We start from the raw sequence: 21091 nt of genomic DNA on the forward strand, positions 1-21091 counted from the left end.
CAGAAGCAGAAACTGAATTTTTATTACTTATTTATCTGGTTTTCTTGCTTGCTTGCTGCTTTTCTTTCTTTTTTCTTCTTTCTTTTCTTTTTTTTTTTTTTTTTACGGAGTCTTGCTCTGTCACCCAGTCTGGAGTGGTACAAATGGTACGATCTCAGCTCATTGCAACCTCTGCCTCTGGGGTTCAAGCAATCTTCCTGCCTCAGCCTCCCAAGTAGCGGGGACTATAGGCATGCACCACAATGCCTGGCTGATTTTTGTATTTTTTGTAGAGATGGGGTTTAGCCAGGTTGCCTAGGCTTGTCTTGAACTCCTGGTCTCAAGTGATCCACCCGCCTCGGCCTCCCAAAGTGCTGGAATTACAGGCATGAGCCACCGCACCTGGCCCTTCTCTGTTTGCTTCTGATTCCGAACATGGTTGTGGGCACACAGTAGGTGCTTACTACTTACCTAGCCCTGATTGCAGGTGCACCCTTGGCTTTGCTGGAGATGCAAGGCCTGACCTCACCTCATGCCTTTTTTAGGCAGCACATACCTGTGAGCTGAGTGATTTACAAGGCTGTACTAGGTACCTGGGCATTTTATGTAATCAAAGGGATACTTTGCTGCTCTCTTTGTCTTGCTGTTGACATGGTTACAAAATCTTATTATTAGCCCAGAGGATGGGGTAATAGGACATGACATTCACATTGTCAGTGTTTTAAAGAGCTGTAGTTACCTCCTGGAGAATAATCTGTGTATTGTAGCAAGCAACAGTGCTGCTGCTGCACCTGGTGCAGCTTCTGTTTTCCGGCTCCCTCTTCATCCTTCTGCAGTTCTGAGAATGAGGCGTTCCCACCAGGAGGCAAGATCGGGTATCCTTCTTGGCCACCCTGGCCACACTGTGGGGATACACCACCATCCCTTTCCTCATGACCTGGGGAGGAGGTATGCAGGGAAACACCTTTAGGTAAGAGAAGGAGCAGAAGCAGTGGGCTGACTCACAAAGAAAAAAAAAAAGATAAATCAAGATAAAATTGTTTCTAAATTGAATGTTTTTCACTATTTTCAGTGTGGTATCTGCAGTGCTCCAAGATGATTCCCTCTCAGGGGCTTCAGAAAAGCTGTAAATAGAATGAATCACTTTTAGGGACTTAACTCTGGTAGTTCACTTCTCAAGAAAATATATGCTAATGCATGTAGACTATCATTATTGGGGAGACCTATGTCCCGACTCTTTTATGTCTATGAAGAGCAGGTTTCTGATTGCTAGCATTTTGTCAAAGTCTTTGTCATGCGTGGGCTGAATATCTAGCAGAAAGAGGCGGATTCAGCCGCAGCTACATGCTGTGTCTCTCCTAGGCCAAGGTTGGAGGGGGGTCTTGGTTTGCCTAAGAGAAGTTTCTTATGAAACCAGAAAGAAGGAAAGCACAGATTTTTCTAACAGCCCCAGTAAAAGCCAACGCGGTCCAGATTCATCTGCAATTCTGGGACCTCAGAGAGGTATAGAGACAGGGAGGCCCCCGCTCCAAGGGATGGAGGAACTTCCTTGGTCCAGCAGGATGCGGTGCTACACCCAGCCAGAGGGTGGCAGCACCTCCCACACGCCCCATGGCTTTCTTTGTTTTCTGACCATTCCAGGGCACGGCTGTGGGACCGCCTTCCCCATGCCCAGCGAGCCTCTTCTGCATCTCTTTCTGCTGTGGCAAAGTGGGTTAAACAGCGCGCGGATTTGCGAGGAACATAGCCAACAAATGAGATATCAAACGCAGCTTCCCGTGTAAGAGATCAGACTCCGGCGGGCACACACGCCGGCGCTCTGCTGGAGCTCCTTGGCTCTGCAGCCAGCTTCATTTAGGATTCATAAATACTTTTGCGCACTCCCGCACATACAGCCGCCAAAGGAATTTCATTCTGTATCATCTGCATTCAAATGCAACAAAGTGAAAAAAAATGTGGACATGAAAAAGAAGGAGAAGAAGAAGGAAGAGGCTCTGAAGAAAATCTGAGGCTCGGAGTGGTGGGTGTTGGGTAGCTGATGACTTGAGGAAGGCTTCCTCTACCTCTGTGTTCCTACAGAGAAGCCTGTCCCTGACTTCAGTTCACCTGTCGCATGGTGGGTGAATGCAGCCTAGACCTGCCGGCGTGGGGTATGCTTTTCAATGACACTTTTAAAATAATGAATTGGATGCTTGTCAAGGTAGGCATCAACCTTAGATAGGTATCGGTCCTAAAGTTCCTCCTTCCAGCTGCTGGGGAGCTGGGACCTTTTGATCTCCAACTTAGGCCTCAGTTAGCAAACTCAAATGCTTTTGGGAACCAACCCGGGAAACCCAAAAGTATGAAGCCAGTCAGGTAACCGGAGCGTTCCCGCTCAGGCCGAAGAAGGGAGCAGCTACTCCATCCCAGCTGGTTATTGTCAAGTGAGAATTGTTATCAAGTCCCCCCATTTATCAAAAGAAACCAGAAACACATGTTTCGTTTGTTTGTTTGTTTTGAGATGGAGTCTCGCTCTGTCGCCCAGGCTGGAGTGCAGTGGCGCCATCTTGGCTCACTGCAACCTCCGCCTCACGGGTTCAAGCAACTCTCTGGCTCAGCCTCTCAAGTAGCTGGGATTACAGGCACCTACCACCACGCCCAGATAATTTTTGCATTTTTAGTAGAGACAGAGTTTCACCATCTTGGCCAGGCTAGTCTTGAACTCCCGACCTCGTGATCTACCCGCCTTGGGCTCCCAAAGTGCTGGGATTACAAGCGTGAGCCACCGCGCCCGGCCCAGAAACACATGTTTTTAAAATGTATGAAATCTGGTTTTAAGTAATAAGCACCAATTTTTAAACTATTAAATACTCTGTTGGTCTAACAAAACAATTCCAATAGATTACACCTTGTAGGAATTCTACCCTAAACACCCTAGTCTATCAAAGACTTACCTTCTGTCATTGTTTGAAACACTTATCTATGTCTCATAATTTGCCAGGTTTTATTTTTCTGACTTGTTCTCTAGCTTTTCGTTGTTTGCTCAGCAAGACTATATGCATTTCAAGGGCAGGGCATGTCTTATTTTTGTTTTTTCCCAGTAGTTCTCAGCTGACGGTAAAAGCTTAGCAATTTTTAGTTAGTTATGACCTAACCCACCCCATTCCACAAAATATTTGACAATTTCTACATAAATGCATGCTAAAGAAAATAAAATAATTAGATGCATCAGAATAAATAAGTGGACTTGGCCTTCTAACCGAGTGCTTTTATAGACATGGTGCTTGAGTGAGTTTCCTCAGGATAATATCCAAATGTCTTCCTTAGATTATAGGCAGACCCAGAAGCTTGGGAGGGTCCCTGGAACATGGGGAAAGTACACATAGTGTGAATAAAGACAAGGCAAGTGCAATGGCCTTGGAGAATGAGTTCTGTGAATAGTAAGGCAGAGAGATCAGGATGTGAGATCCACAACCCACCTGGAACTAGGAACCAAAATAATGAACGGCTGCCTCTCTGTGGAGCTTCTTTTGGTTGTAAGTGACAGACATAAAATTGAAACTGGCTTAGGCAAAAAGAGGAAAGTATTTGAAGGATGCTGAAATAATATCCTTCCAAGCCATAGGACAAGAAAGGATTCATTTGGACCCACAGGAAAATCTGAAGCAGACATATCGTGATAACTCTGTGTTTCATCTCTGTTTGTTCTTCATTTTCTCTCTGTTCAGCTTCATTTTCTCCCTCAGCAGCAGGCTTCCTCCATGCATTAGGGAACAGAATGACCAACAACCTGCATGCCTCCCATCTCGCAGCTTCCACCCCTAGAGAGAACTGCTTCACACTCTTCTCATAGCAAGGTGGAAACCCTTGGGGAAGGGCTCTGAATGCCTCACTGGAGTTTAGATGCCCACCTCAGAGCCATCCCATTCAATGATGACAGCTATGACAGGGGTGGCCATGATTGACCTGGCTTTGGAAAGATACCCACACATGGAGTAACAACATGGCAGCCTTTATTTAAACCACATGATTCCTTTTAGGAGGGAAACATTTCCAAGAAGAAAAGGACACTTCCTAGAAGAAGGGAAGGGTGCTGGCAGATCAAATGTCCCTGAAGTTCATATAGCACTTGGCTACAAATGGCTTCTATTTGTATCATCTCATTTTATTTATTTTATTTGTCCCTCACAAAACTGTGAGTAATGTAGGGTATCTATAATTGTTCCCATTTGACTGGTGGAATAAATAACGTTAAGAGAGACTAAGCAACCAAGGTCACATAGCTTTGAAAAATGGCCAATCCAGTACTCAACTCATATCTTTTTTTTTCTTTTACTTCAATTCCAACACTCATTCCACTATACAGGAGGTGAGTGGGAAGGTTGTGACTTTCCAGAAAAAGAATTTTTTATTGCAAGATCATGCTCTTCTGAATAATATAAAGCCTGGCTGGTAGATCTCTAACTAGGCTGCTCCTCCTCTGCTCCTCAAGGTTTGCTGGAATTTCCTGAGATGCAAGCAGCTGACCTCAATGGCCCTCCCTGCTCAGTTTAAGGATTTTGTTGTCTGCCCAAGATCCATATCCAAAGATTCCACATCCATCCCTACTCCACTCCTGAGTGTGTAATTTGGGGTATTTAGAGGTACTTCTGCCTTATGAAATGACTGGAGCCCTCTGGGCCACAGGCATGACTACCCATTGGAAAAGAACTGAGACAGGGTAGAAAACACTGCTGGGAATGCAATACCAACTGAAATGAAGATGATCCTTTCCATTTTTTCAGCTGAGAGCAGCACCGCTTGCCACTGGTGGATGGCGCAGCCCTATATTGAGTACTATGGCCATGGTGGCAAGGTACTTGGCATCTTCCATGCAAAGATGAAAGAAAGAGGCCTTCTCGCCTGTATCACCAGAAGACTCCTGTAGACTCACTGTCTCATGGTCTCTCTTGCTTTTGAGGCAAATCATGAACATGCATCTTTTTCCATCCTGCCTATCGATGCCCAGAGAAGTCCTGGATCTAATTGATTTGAGTTGGATCAGCCAGGCCCTGTGTCCAAGCTGCCTCGCCTGCGTGTAGTAAGTGCAGCATACTAAAAAGAAAGAATTACTCCTGACGCCAGGATTATATCATTGCCAAATGCATTGATAATATATGAAAGATGTGGAATAATATAACACTACTTATCAATTGAGGGAAGCCATCCTGAGGAGGAGGCAAGTAAGGTTTCGATTTCCCTTTCTGGATGAACCCTGCCCCTCCATCCCACAACGATTTGCTGTTCCCTAGGTTTGGCCTCATGCATAATTCAGTGATCCGCATGGCAGGAAAACATTTAGAAAACTTCTTTTGCCTTCTCCAGGAGGCTGGGGCAAAGGTGGCTTACAGATATTCATCCATGCAAGGAAAGCTATCTCTGCTGCAGCCCACTGGAAGAGACGGGGCCATGGCCTTTCTCATTCCCATTTGGGGACTTGCCTAAGGGTGACATAATGAATTGCTCTGACCCAGTCAGAGAAGAAAAATACAGGTTGGATGAGATAAATTGATGCCACCCCAGTCTTTCCAGCAGTGCTGGTGGGGACAAACTCCTGCCTTGAGGTTTTGCTTTCTCAGAAGAAAACAGTAGTGTTTTTATGCTGTCGACGAAGGTGAAGGAATAGAGTTCTCTGGGGTGTTACAGGGAAACTTACATGAGTTGGCTGGTCTCTAATGTTACATTTATTCATCTTAAAAATTTAATGATCCTCTGCTATGTTCCAGGCACTGTGCTAGGTCCTGGGAATATGTTGAAAATCAATCTCAAAACACTCAGAATGTAGTAGGAGACACACACAAGTATATAAACTATTGTATTTTGCATCTTTGATGCCTGAGATGTTAGAATCATTTATTGTTTTTATTTATTCTTCAGGTAGATATTTTTGAAATACCAACTATGTGCCTGAGCCTGTACTAGATACTGAGAATACAGCAGTGAATGAGACAAGATAAGGTTTCTAGGGAGGAAGATGAACAATAAACCAGTACACAAAATACATGCACAAGATAGTTACAGATTGAAATATACCCTCTGAAGGAAAGAGTGGATGATATAATAGAAAGTGAAGGGAGTGGGGGTAACTTGGGATAAAAATATCTCTCAGAAGTGGTGATATTTGAGCTGAAATTTATGGATTAGAAGAAGCCAGTCATGCAAAGAGATAAACGAGGAATAATGTTGACAACAATGGTGTGGCAGTAAATGTTTTACAGCCAGCTCTCTGGGGGAAAAGAAAGCCCTGATTTGCAGTGGTTGCCAGTTACCATGGTGTAAATACTCCCACATTGCCAGTTTAAAGTTGCCAATGTGATATCCCTTAATGCAGACTTGGGAAGAGATGTGTACAATGGATCGTCACTAGCCTGTGAGAGCTGCCTCCAGCACACTGCCGTTTGCCAGTTACCTGGCCATACTGAGGGGCAAGTAGGGAATGGGTCCTGGTCAATGCTAAGGGGTTCGACACAAGATGATGAGACTAGAGAAGGTTCTCTGGAGCTACAGGTTGGGGATCAGAAGTGCTACATTCAGACACAACCACGATATATTATATGGATAATACGCCCCACCAGTCAATGCAAAAGGCATCATACCTTATCCTTCTTGATACTGTTTAAAAATTGGATATTCCCACACCACCCACATAGATATTTCATACTTACTTTAATAAGTTCAATTTAACTGTGTGTGTGTGTGTGTGTGTGTGTGTGTGTGTATGTGTATGTGTATGTGTATGGGTGGATGAATAAGGCATGGCATTAGGGGTACAAAAATGAGAAATACTAAGTCCCTCCCCTCATGGCTCTGGCAGTCTGATAGAGAAAGGGGAAATAGGGAAAGAAAACTAACATTTATTAAACATCTACCACTAACATAAATTAAAGAGACCAGTAGAGGGAAACACAGATAGATCACATATATTTGCTATGATATAAAGAAGAGATTTTTTATAGTTTAATACAACTCAAAATATTAAAAGGACAGAATTTCTGGGCCAGTTGGACTAGATGGGTGGTTTCTCTTGGCTCAGACCAGGAAAAAGAAATCTGATAATAATTGGTCTTATTACTCTTTTGATGATCACCTTGTTTACCCATCAAGGAGGGTTTGGGAAGGACCCAGGAACTCAGCTTATAGACTTTGGCCATTGACAGTTTCCAAAACCAAGAATATAGAACCCAGAGAGATGGATAATATGGGAGAGTTGTCAATTCATAAAATGCTTTAGCAATACCCAGAGACTCATGGGAGTGAATATTACCATCCTCTACTTGGCATGCAGATACTATAATTTACAACATGAAGTTTACATAAAAGGAATTGTTCTCTCTGATTGGCATTTGGGAGATGGGCCCTGATGATAAGTGCACTCCTTTGCAGGGCTGGCCAATAATATTTCAGTCTCTGGCCTTTTCAAACAACTTTGTCAGAGGCTCTACAAAGATGCATTGATTTATCTTGTGACAACAATAAAGAATTTGAGATCCTGGCAGGAAAACCAGAGGAGAAATCCAGCAGGGTTTTAAATCCGGGACCAAAACTTGGGAGAGAAATGTGAATTGGTTATGCATCCAGAAGAGATAGTTGAATCCATGGAAGGGTGATTATTCCCTCACTTGGAAGTAAAGGAGGAACAGCAGAAAAGGGAAGACAACTTATAGGAATCTGGATGTTGGGGGAGAAAGAGGATGCAGAGAGGAAACTGGAAATGAGATGTTAATTTCTCAGAAACAAATGAAAAGGAAACCATGGAAGTAAAGAGTTTCACAAAGGAGGGCACAGCAAGTTCAAATGTGGCCAAGACACTATGAGATGGAGAACTGAGAAAAGGCCCTTGAAGCAGGTGGTGAAAGACATCACTGATCATCTCTGTGACAGCAGTTTCACTAACACTAACATCTGCACAGTGTTTTCCAGTTCATGGGGAGAAAACGTCTTCCTCATCTATTAGCTCATCTGATGCTCATAACAAATGTGATGAAGAAAGCGAGGTTCAGATAGTAAGTGGCTGATCCAGAAACTGATCCAAGCCTTCTGATCTCAAATCATATTCTGTTTCTGCTGTGTTACATGGTTGTCTTTCAGAAAAGCACCTTGGGGTCGAAGTTGGACTGTAAGAAAGGTGTGAGGTGCAAGGATGTGGCCAAGGTCAAGGGCAACAAGACTAGAGCATCCACTTTACAAATTTGAGTGAATAGAGGCTGACTAGTAATTTTAGGGACTTTTTTGTTCTAGGATAAAAATACTTATAAATGTTTAGAACCAATAAAAAGCAAAGATTGGTTACCAAGAGAGATGGAGGAAGATCCTAGAAGGGGGAGAAGGGAAATGGGACCAAGAACACATGTGGAGGACTATGTCACAGCAAGACAGAGGGCCTTTGAGGGTGTAAAGGCAGAAGAAACGCTGTGCTGGAGAAAGGAGAACTTGAGGAACACCCTATTGTTGGATGAAAACACAGTGAGGTCATCTTCTGAAGCTAAGAAGGGGAAGGAAAGCTGCTGTGGGGCATTTTCTTCATGGCCTCCTGACACCCTCCTGGGGTTCGAGAAGTCACAGAGATGACTCAACACAGCACTGCCACTTTTTGTCACTGGCTGTTTTCTTTGGGATAACTATGGTATAATGTAAACAGTACTGGGCTTGGGCACCCAACACTCAGAGTACCGTTTTGTCCCTGAGAAGTCTCCTTGGCTTTATGTCCAGGAACTCCAGCTCCTGGACACTGCATCTGAAAATTGCACTGTTATCTCAAATTCACTGGGACAGAATCCAGCAGAAAATAACAGAATCTTAAGTGCCAGAAAAATTACCTGGTCTAATTCTTGGATTCCCTCTGTAACATACCCTACCAATTGCCCTGCTTGATCATTTCCTGTGACAAGGTACTCACTACTTCTTTAGGCAGCTTGCTCCATTTTTAGACATGTCTAATGGATAAAAAAAAAAGTCTTCCTTATATTTGTCTTAGATCTGACCTCTGGGCAACTCAGAATACAGAAATAAATTGGCTAATTTCTGTTCCCCTGGGAGTAGCTGTCAAAGATTTGAAGAGAGCCATCACGTATCCTTACATTTTCTATTCTTCAAGGCAAGCAAACCAAATTCTCCTTATTATTTCTGGGCTTCTCACTATCACATTAATTCTCCCCCATGCTCATCCCAGGATGCCAGTGACTGGTAGGCATGCCTCTGCTGAGCCCACTTTCTGACTCTACCTTTTCACCTATTCAATTTCTGATCCCCTTGACCAGAGTTCTTTCCTCCAATTCCTCTTCTCTCATTCCCCTCTGAACACTACTGTCAGACTAACCATCCTAAACAAGGTTTGTTACAGGTCACTTCCCTTGTCAGAAAAACTTCAGTGGTTCTCCATTTACTATAAGATGAAGTCCAAATCTGGCATTAAATGCCCTCCAAAATGAGGCATTTCGGTATTGCTCCAAGCTCTTTGTTCTGAATATTCCCCTCCAATGGGTTTATTCATTCATCCTCCCATTTATTCATTGCAGAAACAATTATTGAGTGTCTACTATATGCCAGGCACTATGATAGGCTAATAGAGATCCAAAGATGACAGAGAGATGGTCCTTGACAAGAAGGGGTTCACAGTATGATGGGGAAAAACACCATGTAAGTACACAAGCAATTCAGGTTATTACATGCAGCAAAACACAATCATTAAATATCACACCAATGATGTGTAGCGGTAACAGGGAAGGAAGAGACCCACTCTTCTTGGAGTGGATGGGAGAGCATTCATAGGGAGAGTGATGTTTCAATTGAGACTTGAAGGGTAAAAGAAATGTGCATGGTTAATAAGAAAGGACAAAAGTATTATAAGTAGAAGGAACAGCTTCTGAAAGGCCATGTTCTAGAAAGTTCAAGTTGTCTAACATTTCAGTAGAGTATATCTAACATTTCAGTGTGGAAAATGTGAGAGAAAGCAGTGATGAGCTGGTAAAATTTGAACAACCAGCATTTTGGGGTGGGGTTACGGGAACCCTGATTTTTAGCTTGCCAATTTCTATAGTGTAAACATACCCAACATGGCTGATTTCAAACTTCCAAGACATCGTTAAACTCAAAGCTGGGAAAAAAATATGCTCAATTTGCTCTCAAAAACCAGCAGGAAGTAGAGAAGGCTATAATCAGGAAAGGCTTTTTATATGCTATGGAATTGGGATTTTTTGTCCTATAGGATTATGGAGAGCCCTTGAAGGGCTTTAGACTAGATAATGTCATGACCAGCTTTGCCTTAACAAAAGCAAGTGCAAACTGCCCGTGTGTATATATGACAGTTAGGGATGGTGTTGGAGAAGTAAGTTATCAAAATTAGGACACTAATTCCCAACCCTAGCCACATGCCACACATTAGAATTACCTGGGGAATTAAAAAATAATCATGGTATTGTGACCTCAATCCTGAGATTCTGATTAATCTGCCTGGGCTGCACCCGGGCTTCAGTAGGTCATAAATGCTCCTCAGGTGATATTAATATACAGCATGGACTGCAGAACACTGAGTTAGGAGACTATTTCTCTGAAATATATTTTCTTGCTATTCAATTTCATATTTTGCCTTGGGAACATCTCCAGCTCCACCTCTGAACATTCTTCATTTGTCTTGGTCCAATTTGGGTGGCCAGCCCTTCCCTTCAGACTCAGTTCTTCTTGTTTCCCTCCCCTGATGTCTTTTTGTACCTTCTTTTGCTTCCCAGTCTGCACTTACTCAGGAGCCAAATAATGAGTGGCTTTGGATTCCTGCCTTGCTGCTTCCTATGAGACAGCTCTGACCACTCCCACTCCAAGACCTCAGTACCAAAACCCCTAAGCCTTCTCGGAAGGAGAGAAGGGACAGAAGACTGAGGAAAGAGATGATGGATATCTGCACGGATATGCGGCTGTGAAAATTACAAGAAATTAATAATAATATAATGATAATGAGTTACCAAATGATTATTGTGGGCTACTTTCTAGATGCTTTTTATGTATTTGTTTAAATCTTCAACAACTCTATGAAGTAGGTACTATTATTATCATTCCTTTTGCATATATGAGGACATTGAGGCACAGAGAAAATAAGTAACTTCACCAAGGTCAAAAGCTGGTAAGTGGCAAAACCAGCCTACAAACCCATGCAGTTTGGCTCAAGTGATCCTCTTTCTAACCACTAAATTCTTCTGCCTCTTTCAAGAAATACTTTGGTATACTTGAGAGAAGTCTTGATTATTCACTGGATGTACATGGAGGGAAAAGGAGAAGTTAAATTCTAGGTTGCTGGTATTGGAATTTGAGAGGACAGGAGTTTCACTAAGCAAAACAGAGAATTTAGGAGGAAAAGACATTCTACAGGGTATGGATTTAGACATGTCAAATTTGTATGCTATGGTAGATGACCAGCAAATGGCTAAGTATGAGGACCTGGGGCTCAGGAAAGGAAATATGAATTGGAAATACAGTACAGGTTTTTACGGTTGTCAGGATTGAGGTGGTGTGGAAGCCATGGGAACAGGGGCAGTCACTGCATTCACCCACGTAGAGTTTGTAGATTGAGAAGAGAGAGGGTCAAAGTCAAGTATTAAGGAGACAAACAATGAATGAGACCTGAGTAAAGGACACTGAGTGCAAAGGGAGAGAGACAGCAGAAGCTTCAGGGGAGCATGATATGGAGGAAACCAAGTGAACATGGAAAAACAAACTAACTCCATTTTTCTCCACTCTACTACTCTCACTCAACAACCAAGACTTTACTCCTGGCCACCAAAATGTGTGGTTTTTTTCCCCCTCACATGCATTCCCAACCAATTCTCTGACACCCAGATGTAGCTGGATATCCTGCAACTTAACTGGATTCCAACACTGTCTACCTGGAGATAGCACAGACTCTACAAGTCAAGGACTCAGACCCACAAGACTGCCTCCCACTTCATATTTCAGTTGCAACTCCCAGGTTGTGACCTTTGCTTCTGACCCTCCAGCTTTAAATCAGGGTTCCCACAATCCCCTCCTTGGGTTCCATAGCTTCCTAGGATGACTCAGAGAAACATATGTTTACTGGTTTCTTGTAAACTATATTACAAAGGACACAGATGAACAGTGAAATGAAAAGTTACCTGGGGCAAAGTGTATGGGAAGAGGCACAGAGTTTCCAAGCCTTTCTGCGTACACCACCCTCACAGCACCTTCATGTGTTCAACAGCCTGGAACTGCTCTGAACCCTGTAGTTCAGGGATTTTTATGGAGGCTTCATGATGTAGGCATGATCTATTATTTAACTCAATCTCCAGCCTTTCTTCTCTTCCTGGAAGTCGGGCAGTGGGGCTGAAAGTCCCAAGCTTTTAATCCTGGCTTGGTCTTTCTGGTAACCAACCTCCATCCAGGAGCCTACCAAGAGTCACCTCATTAAAACATAAGACGTCCTTATTGCCTAGGAAATTCCAAAGATTTTAGGAGCTCTTTGACAGAAACTGGGGGCAGAGACCAAGTATGTATTTCTTATTATATCACAATGTCATGCCACTAGGAAGTGAATTACTCCTTGAAAGTGGGAGAGGTTGATCAGTAGTATCAAATATTGTAGAAGCACAGGTAAATAAGACAGAAAAGTGGTCACTGGATATGAACATAGAAGGTCACTGGTGACTTGCCAGAGTACTTTTAGTGGTGTAGTAAAAGAGTAAGAGCCATGAGCTATGACTCATGGGGTATACGGAAAGTGAAGGACACACAAACACAATCATGTATATATGTACATGAATTACATATATTAGAATACATCTCTATATTAGAAAAATATATATTAAGAAACTTTATAATTTTTTAAGTGGATGGGGAAGTGTAGATGATTTTTTGTAAATGTTTTTGCTTGTTTGATTTTAAGATGGTAAAGCCTTGCAGATATTTATGTATCAAAAGGATAAAGGCAGAAAAGAGAATGAATTTGATCCTGAAGGAATAAGAGAAGGAAAAATGGCCCAAAGTAGGTGGGAATGATAAACCTTGAACAGAGGGTCGTATGATTGTAGAGATTACAAAGTATCCCATTGTGGGTTTAGACACAGGTATACTTAACTCACACCTGATAGCCTTCTTATTCTTTGTGAAGTAGAAAGCCAGAGGTTCAGAGAATGATTAAGGAAAAGATGGGTTTGGAATATCTTCTAAAGGAATATTGACAGTGAATTGTCTAAGCCAAAGGAAAGGTTTGTTTAACAGAATTGAAAACCAGTTCATATTGGAAATTATAAATTTCCAATAATGTCAGCTTGTATGGATATAAAATTTTCTCTGGCTCTTCTCAGCCATACATGTTTAGGGACAGAGAATACAGATTGCAGAATGAATTTGGAAAGAATGCCAAGTAAGAAAATGGGAGAAAAGAGCTGAAGTTACAAGTGAATAACTCAAGATATCCATGTGGGTTTCATGGTTGGTAAAAGAATGAAATTAAAAGGTAGTTGATAGATAAAAGGAAAATGAGGGATTCACAGGCCGGAGACATCAGTGGGATTGAAGAGCAAGTACAATGGGAATTAGAAAGTAAAAGACCTGATACACTTATTTTGGCAGAGAAGGGCCACTAGATTTGAAGTTTTCACACTGAAGGAAGAGCCAAATGATGATATATAGGTAAGACACAGCCATACAGGAGTGGAAACAATGTTCAGTGGGATTAAGAAAGGTCAAGGAACTTAGGATCTATTGTGTTGGATCAGCTCTCCAAGAATTCTGAAATATTCCCATGGAGCAGTATGCAGAAGAAGACTCTAAGTGCTTATGGCAATGTGATTGTATGTTAGGGCATTTCAGGAATCTGTGTAGAATGAGGACCTCATTAAGTTCACTTATTCTCCTTTTTCTCCACACCAGGGTTATACTGTTTCCTCTCACCGCATTAACTGAAACCATCCCCATTTTTTTGCTCAGGCTCTATCTCTTCAAACCTGGCTGCAGAGTGAAACTCAGCCTTCCCAGCCCTCACATCCCTGATGCTTCTGAGGACAATCCTGCAGGCCCTTTTGGTTCTGAGAACCTGCTGATTGCTGTCAGAAACTGAAGTGAAAGTGGCAGGTACCAAATGTAGGAGGCTGCAGTTTCCAGAATCTTACACCTTCCTCTCTGGCATGGTCTCCTGGGTGTATTTTCTGACTCTTTTCTGGAAGGTGCAATGGAAGCCACATGGAACTTGATTTCTCCATGAATTCCTGAGTGGGGCTCAGCAAACCAAACTCATTGGACTGACCTTCCCCTCTCTTTGAGGATGGGCCAGTTTCTTCCTGTTTTATGTTACAAAACACAAAAAACAGAGACATTTTCAAAATATAATAAACATTTGTGTTTCTACAACTGAAATTAAACAGAAATTAATATGTTGTCATATCTGCTTCAGATCTCTGTTTTTTAAAAGAAATAATTTCAGTTACAGATAAGGTCCCACCTACATTCTTCTCCCATCTCTTCACCCCATAGATATCTACTAACTTGAAGTTTGTGTAATGTCCATTTGTGTTTCGTGCTTTTACTATTTATGTGTGTCTGCAAATAATACATACCCTATTACAATTAATTTTTTCACTCGACTTTTTCTTATGAGCTTTCTTCATGTTGATATATGTGGCTGTAGTCTATTCACTGTAATTATTATATAGTATTTCACTGTATGAATAAACCACAGTTTGTTAGTTGCCTGATAAGGCACAGTTTATTTCCATTTATTCACTATTAGAAGCAATGCTATCAAGAGAATCCTTGAATTTGTTTTCTTGTGCATATTTACTAGACATGGTAATGTCTAATGTGTCCACGAGAGAGAGGCTAGAAAGGATATTGCCATAGTTTATGTATGGTAAGGGTATATTTAACTTCTTAAGAAACTGTCAAGCTGTTTTTCAAGGTGTTTGTGCCATTTTTTTTATTTCTACCAACAGTGTATGAGAGTTCCTGTAGCTTCAATTCCTTACCAACACTTGGTAATGTGTCTTTTTAATTTTAATCATTCTAGTAGGTATAATAAAGGTATCTCATGGTATGGCTTTAATTTACTTTTCCCTTATGACTAATGATGTTCAGCATCTTTTCATGGTATATATTCTTTGTGAACTATCTTAAATGTTTACCAACATTTCATTGGATTATTTTCTTCTTATTAAGCTGGAATAAGTTCTTTACATAATCTGGATTAAAATTCCTTGTAAAATACATGTATTGAGAACATTTTATTCTAGTTTGTGGTTTACCTTTTCATTTTGCTAGTTTAAAATTTTTAAATTAGTAATTATTTTCTTTAGGGCTTTTGCTTTTTGTGTTTTATTCAAGAAATATTTGCCTACCTCAAAGTCATGACCATTTTATGCTGTGATTTTTTTGTCTGGAAATATTGTAATTTTAGCTTTTGTTTTTAGATCTATGATCCATTTTCAGTTCATTTTTTTGTATGTTATTAGGTGAAGGCTGAGTTTTACTTTTTTTCATGTAGATATCCAGTTATCTCAGCACCATTTGTTGAAAATACTTTTCTTTCTTCAGCGATTTATCTTATGACCTTTGTTGAAAATCAATTTACCATATATGTGAAGGTCTATTTCTGGACCTTTGATTCCTCTCCATTGATCCAAAAAACCTATCTTTATGTGAGTACCTGTGTATTACTATAGCTTTAGAGTAAGTCTGGAAATCATACAATATAAATCTTTCATAGCTGTTATTTTTCAAAAAAATATTTTCACAAGTCTAAATTCATTGCATTTCCATATAAATTTTAGAATCAACTTGCTATTTTCTAAAAAAGAAGGCTGCTAGGACTTTAATAGGAATAGTTTGAAACTGTAGAGTAAATTAGGGACAACTGACATCTTAACACTATTGAGTCTTTTGATCCATGAACATGGTATGTCATGCCATTTATTTACATCTTTAAAAATCCCTCTCAACAGTATTTTGTAGTTTTCAAGATATTGATCTTGCACATATTTTGTTAAATTTATCTCTACATATTTTCATTTTTATACTAGTATTAATAATATAATTTCTTATTTCATTTTAAAATTGTTGATTGATAACATATAAAAATATAGTTAATATTGGTATATTGCCCTTGCATCTTATAAACATGATAAAGTCACATATTTGTTCTATAGATTTTATTGTAAATTCCTTACAATTTTCTGTAAAACTATAATGTCGTGTGCAAATAAAGATAGTATTACTTCCTTTATTTCACTCTGTATACCTTTATTTTTAAAATTATTTATTATTTTTAGTTGTTTTTAAATTGAGGTAAAATCTACATAACATATAATTAAACATTTTAAAGTGTACGACTCAGTAGCATTTGGTACTTTCACAATGTTGTGCAACCACTACCTCTAGGTAGTTCTAAACATTTTAATAAATCCAAAATATAACCCTCGGTCCGGCATTTCAAGATGGCCGAATAGGAACAGCTCCAGTCTACAGCTCCCAGCATGAGCGACGCAGAAGATGGGTGATTTCTGCATTTCCAACTGAGGTACCAGGTTCATCTCACTGGGGAGTGTCGGACAGTGGGTGCAGGACAGTGGGTGCAGTGCACCAAGTGTGAGCTGAAGCAGGGCGAGGCATCGCCTCACCCGGGAAGCGCAAGGGGTCAGGGAATTCCCTTTCCTAATCAAAGAAAGCGGTGACAGATGGCACCTGGAAAACCGGGTCACTCCCACCCTAATACTGCACTTTTCCAATGGTCTTAGCAAACGGCACACCAGGAGATTATATCTCGTGCCTGACTCAGAGGGTCCTACGCCCACGGAGCCTTGCTCACTGCTAGCGCAGCAGTCTGAGATCAAACTGCAAGGCAGCAGTGAGGCTGGGGGAGGGGCACCCCCATTGCCAAGGCTTGAGTAGGTAAACAAAGCAGCTGGGAAGCTCAAACTGGGTGGAGCCCACCACAGTTCAAGGAGGCCTGCCTGCCTCTGTAGACTCCACCTCTAGGGGCAGGGCATAACCAAACAAAAGGCAGCAGAAATCTCTGCAGACTTAAATGACCCTGTCTGACAGCTTTGAAGAGAGCAGTGGTTCTCCCAGCACGCAGGTTGAGATGTGAGAACTGACAGACTGCCTCTTCAAGTGCGTCCCTGACCCCCAAGTAGCCTAACTGGGAGGCAACCCCCAGTAGGGACAGACTGACACCTCACACGGCCGGGTACCCCTCTGAGACAAAACTTCCAAAGGAACGATCAGGCAGCAACATTTCCTGTTCACCAATATCCACTGTTCTGCAGCCTCCGCTGTTGATACCCAGGCAAACAGGGTCTGGAGTGGACCTCCAGCAAACTCCAACAGACCTGCAGCTGAGGGTCCTGACTGTTAGAAGGAAAACTAACAAACAGAAAGGACATCCACACCAAAAACCCCATCTGTATGTCACCATCATCAAAGACCAAAGGTAGATAAAACCACGAAGATGAAGAAAAAACAGAGCAGAAAAACTGGAAACTCTAAAAATCAGAGTGCCTCTCCCCTCCAAAGGAATGCAGCTCCTCACCAGCAATGGAATAAAGCTGGATGGAGAATGACTTTGACGAGTTGAGAGAAGAAGGCTTCAGATGATCAAACCACTCCAAGCTAAAGGAGGAAGTTCGAACCCATGGCAAAGAAGTTAAAAACCTTGAAAAAAAAATTAGACGAATGGCTAACTAGAATAACCAATGCAGAGAAGTCTTTAAAGGACCTGAGGGAGCTGAAAACCAAGGCACGAGAACTACATGACAAATGCACAAGCCTCAGTAGCCGATTTGATAACTGGAAGAAAGGGCATCAGTGATGGAAGATCAAATGAATGAAATGAAGTGAGAAGAGCAGTTTAGAGAAAAAAGAATAAAAATAAACGAACAAAGCCTCCAAGAAATATGGGACTATGTGAAAAGACCAAATCTACATCTGACTGGTGTACCTGAAAGTGACGGGGAGAATGGAACCAAGTTGGAAAACACTTTGCAGGATATTTTCCAGGAGAACTTCCCAATCTAGCAAGGCAGGCCAACATTCAAATTCAGGAAATACAGAGAACGCCACAAAGATACTCCTTGAGAAGAGCAACTCCAAGACACATAATTGTCAGATTCACCAAAGTTGAAATGAAGGAAAAAATGTTAAGAGCAGCCAGAGAGAAAGGTCGGGTTACCCACAAAGGGAAGCCCATCAGACTAACAGCTGATCTCTCGGCAGAAACTCTACAAGCCAGAAGAGAGTGGGGGCCAATATTCAACATTCTTAAAGAAAAGAATTTTCAACCCAGAATTTCATATCCAGCCACACTAAGCTTCATAAGTGAAGGAGAAATAAAATACTTTACAGCCAAGCAAATGCTGAGAGATTTTATCACCACCAGGCCTGCCCTAAAAGAGCTCCTGAAGGAAGCACTAAACATGGAAAGGAACAACCGGTACCAGCCACTGCAAAAACATGCCAAATTGTAAAGACCATCAAGGCTAGGAAGAAACTGCATCAACTAACGAGCAAAATAACCAGCAAACATCATAATGATAGGATCAAATTCACATATAACAATATTAACCTTAAATGTAAATGGGCTAAATGCTCCAATTAAAAGACACAGGCTGGCAAATTGGATAAAGATTCAAGACCCATCAGTGTGCTGTATTCAGGAAACCCATCTCACGTGCAGAGACACACATAGGCTCAAAATAAAGGGATGGAGGAAGATCTACCAAGCAAATGGAAAACAAAAAAAGGCAGGGGTTGCAATCCTAGTCTCTGATAAAACAGACTTTAAACCAACAAAGATCAAAAGAGACAAAGCAGGCCATTACATAATGGTAAAGGAATCAATTCAACAAGAAGAGCTAACTATCCTAAATATATATGCACCCAATACAGGAGCACCCAGATTCATAAAGGAAGTCCTTAGAGACCTAGAAAGAGACTTAGACTCCCACACAATAATAATGGGAGACTTTAACACCCCACTCAACATTAGACAGATCAACTAGACAGAAAGTTAACAAGGATATCCAGGAATTAAACTCAGCTCTGCACCAAGCGGACCTAATAGACATCTACAGAACTCTCCACCCCAAATCAACAGAATATACATTCTTTTCAGCACCACACCACACCTATTCCAAAATTGACCACATTGTTGGAAGTAAAGCACTCCTCAGCAAATGTAAAAGAACAGAAATTATAACAAACTGTCTCTCAGACCACAGTGCAATCAAACTAGAACTCAGGATTAAGGAACTCACTCAAAACCACTCAACTGCATGGAAACTGAACAACCTGCTCCTGAATGACTACTGGGTAAATAATGAAATGAAGGCAGAAATAAAGATGTTCTTTGAAACCAACGAGAACAAAGACACAACATACCAGAATCTCTGGGACACATTCAAAGCAGTGTGTAGAGGGAAATTTATAGCACTAAATGCCCACAAGAGAAAGCAGGAAAGATCTAAAATTGACACCCTAACATCACAATTAAAAGAACTAGAGAAGCAAGAGCACACACATTCAAAAGCTAGCAGAAGGCAAGAAATAACTAAGATCAGAGCAGAACTGAAGGAGATAGAGACACAAAAAACCCTTCAAAAAATTAATGGATTCAGGAGCTGGTTTTTTGAAAAGATCAACAAAATTGATAGACCACTAGCTAGACTAATAAAGAAGAAAAGAGAGAAGAATCAAATAGACGCAATAAAAAATGATAAAGCGGATATCACCACTGATCCCACAGAAATACAAACTACCATCAGAGAATACTATAAACACCTCTACGCAAATAAACTAGAAAATCTAGAAGAAACGGATAAATTCCTCGACACATACACCCTCCCAAGACTAAACCAGGAAGAAGTTGAGTCTCTGAATAGACCAATAACAGACTCTGAAATTGAGGCAATAATTAATAGCTTACCAACCAAAAAAAGTCCAGGACCAGACGGATTCACAGCCAAATTCTACCAGAGGTACAAGGAGGAACTGGTACCATTCCTTCTGAAACTATTCCAATCAATAGAAAAAGAGGGAATCCTCCCTAACTCATTTTATGAGGCCAGCATCATCCTGATACCAAAGCCTGGCAGAGACACAACAAAAAAAGAGAATTTTAGACCAATACCCTGATGAACATCAATGCAAAAATCCTCAATAAAATACTGGGACACCAAATCCAGCAGCACATCAAAAAGCGTATCCACCATGATCAAGTGGGCTTCATCCCTGGGATGCAAGGCTGGTTCAACATACGCAAATCAATAAATGTAATCCAGCATATAAACAGAACCAAAGACAAAAACCACATGATTATCTCAATAGATGCAGAAAAGGCCTTTGACAAAATTCAACAACCCTTCATGCTAAAAACTCTCAATAAATTCGGTATTGATGGGACATATCTCAAAATTATAAGAGCTATCTATGACAAACCCACAGCCAATATCATACTGAATGGGCAAAAACTGGAAGCATTTCCTTTGAAAACTGGCACAAGACAGGAATGCCCTCTCTCACCACTCCTATTCAACATAGTGTTGGAAGTTCTGGCCAGGGTAATCAGGCAGGAGAAGGAAATAAAGGGTATTCAATTAGGAAAAGAGGAAGTCAAATTGTCCCTGTTTGCAGATGACATGATTGTATATCTAGAAAACGCCATTGTCTCAGCCCAAAATCTCCTTAAGCTGATAGGCAACTTCAGCAAAGTCTCAGGATACAAAATCTATGTGCAAAAATCACAAGCATTCTTATACACCAGTAACAGAAAAACAGAGAGACAAATCATGAATGAACTCTCATTCACAATTCCTTCAAAGAGAATAAAATATCTAGGAATCCAACTTACAAGGGATGTGAAGGACCTCTTCAAGGAGAACTAAAAACCACTGCTTAATGAAATAAAAGAGGATACAAACAAATGGAAGAACATTCTATGCTCATGGGTAACAAGAATCAATATCGTGAAAATGGCCATACTGCCCAAGGTAATTTATAGATTCAATGCCATCTCCATCAAGCTACCAATGACTTTCTTCACAGAATTGGAAAAGACTACTTTAAAGTTCATATGAAACCAAAAAAGAGCCCACGTCGCCAAGTC

At 41.1% G+C, this 21091-nt stretch overlaps 2 long non-coding RNA genes across 3 annotated transcripts in view; one reads left to right on the plus strand and one right to left on the minus strand.

The window, feature by feature from the left end:
• Window positions 1–5350, plus strand: part of LOC104001332 (uncharacterized) — a 334670-nt gene extending 329320 nt beyond the window's left edge. Inside the window, exon 11 of the long non-coding RNA XR_010147681.1 lies at window positions 1621–5350. This is a non-coding gene — a long non-coding RNA (uncharacterized LOC104001332). The remainder of the gene's footprint in view (window positions 1–1620) is intronic.
• The window catches only part of LOC134807385 (uncharacterized), a 220773-nt gene that overhangs the window by 106549 nt on the left and 93133 nt on the right, over window positions 1–21091 (minus strand). The window lies entirely within an intron of this gene.

This window comes from Pan troglodytes, chromosome 9 (assembly GCF_028858775.2).
Source record: "Pan troglodytes isolate AG18354 chromosome 9, NHGRI_mPanTro3-v2.0_pri, whole genome shotgun sequence".
Taxonomy (NCBI): Eukaryota; Metazoa; Chordata; class Mammalia; order Primates; family Hominidae; genus Pan; species Pan troglodytes.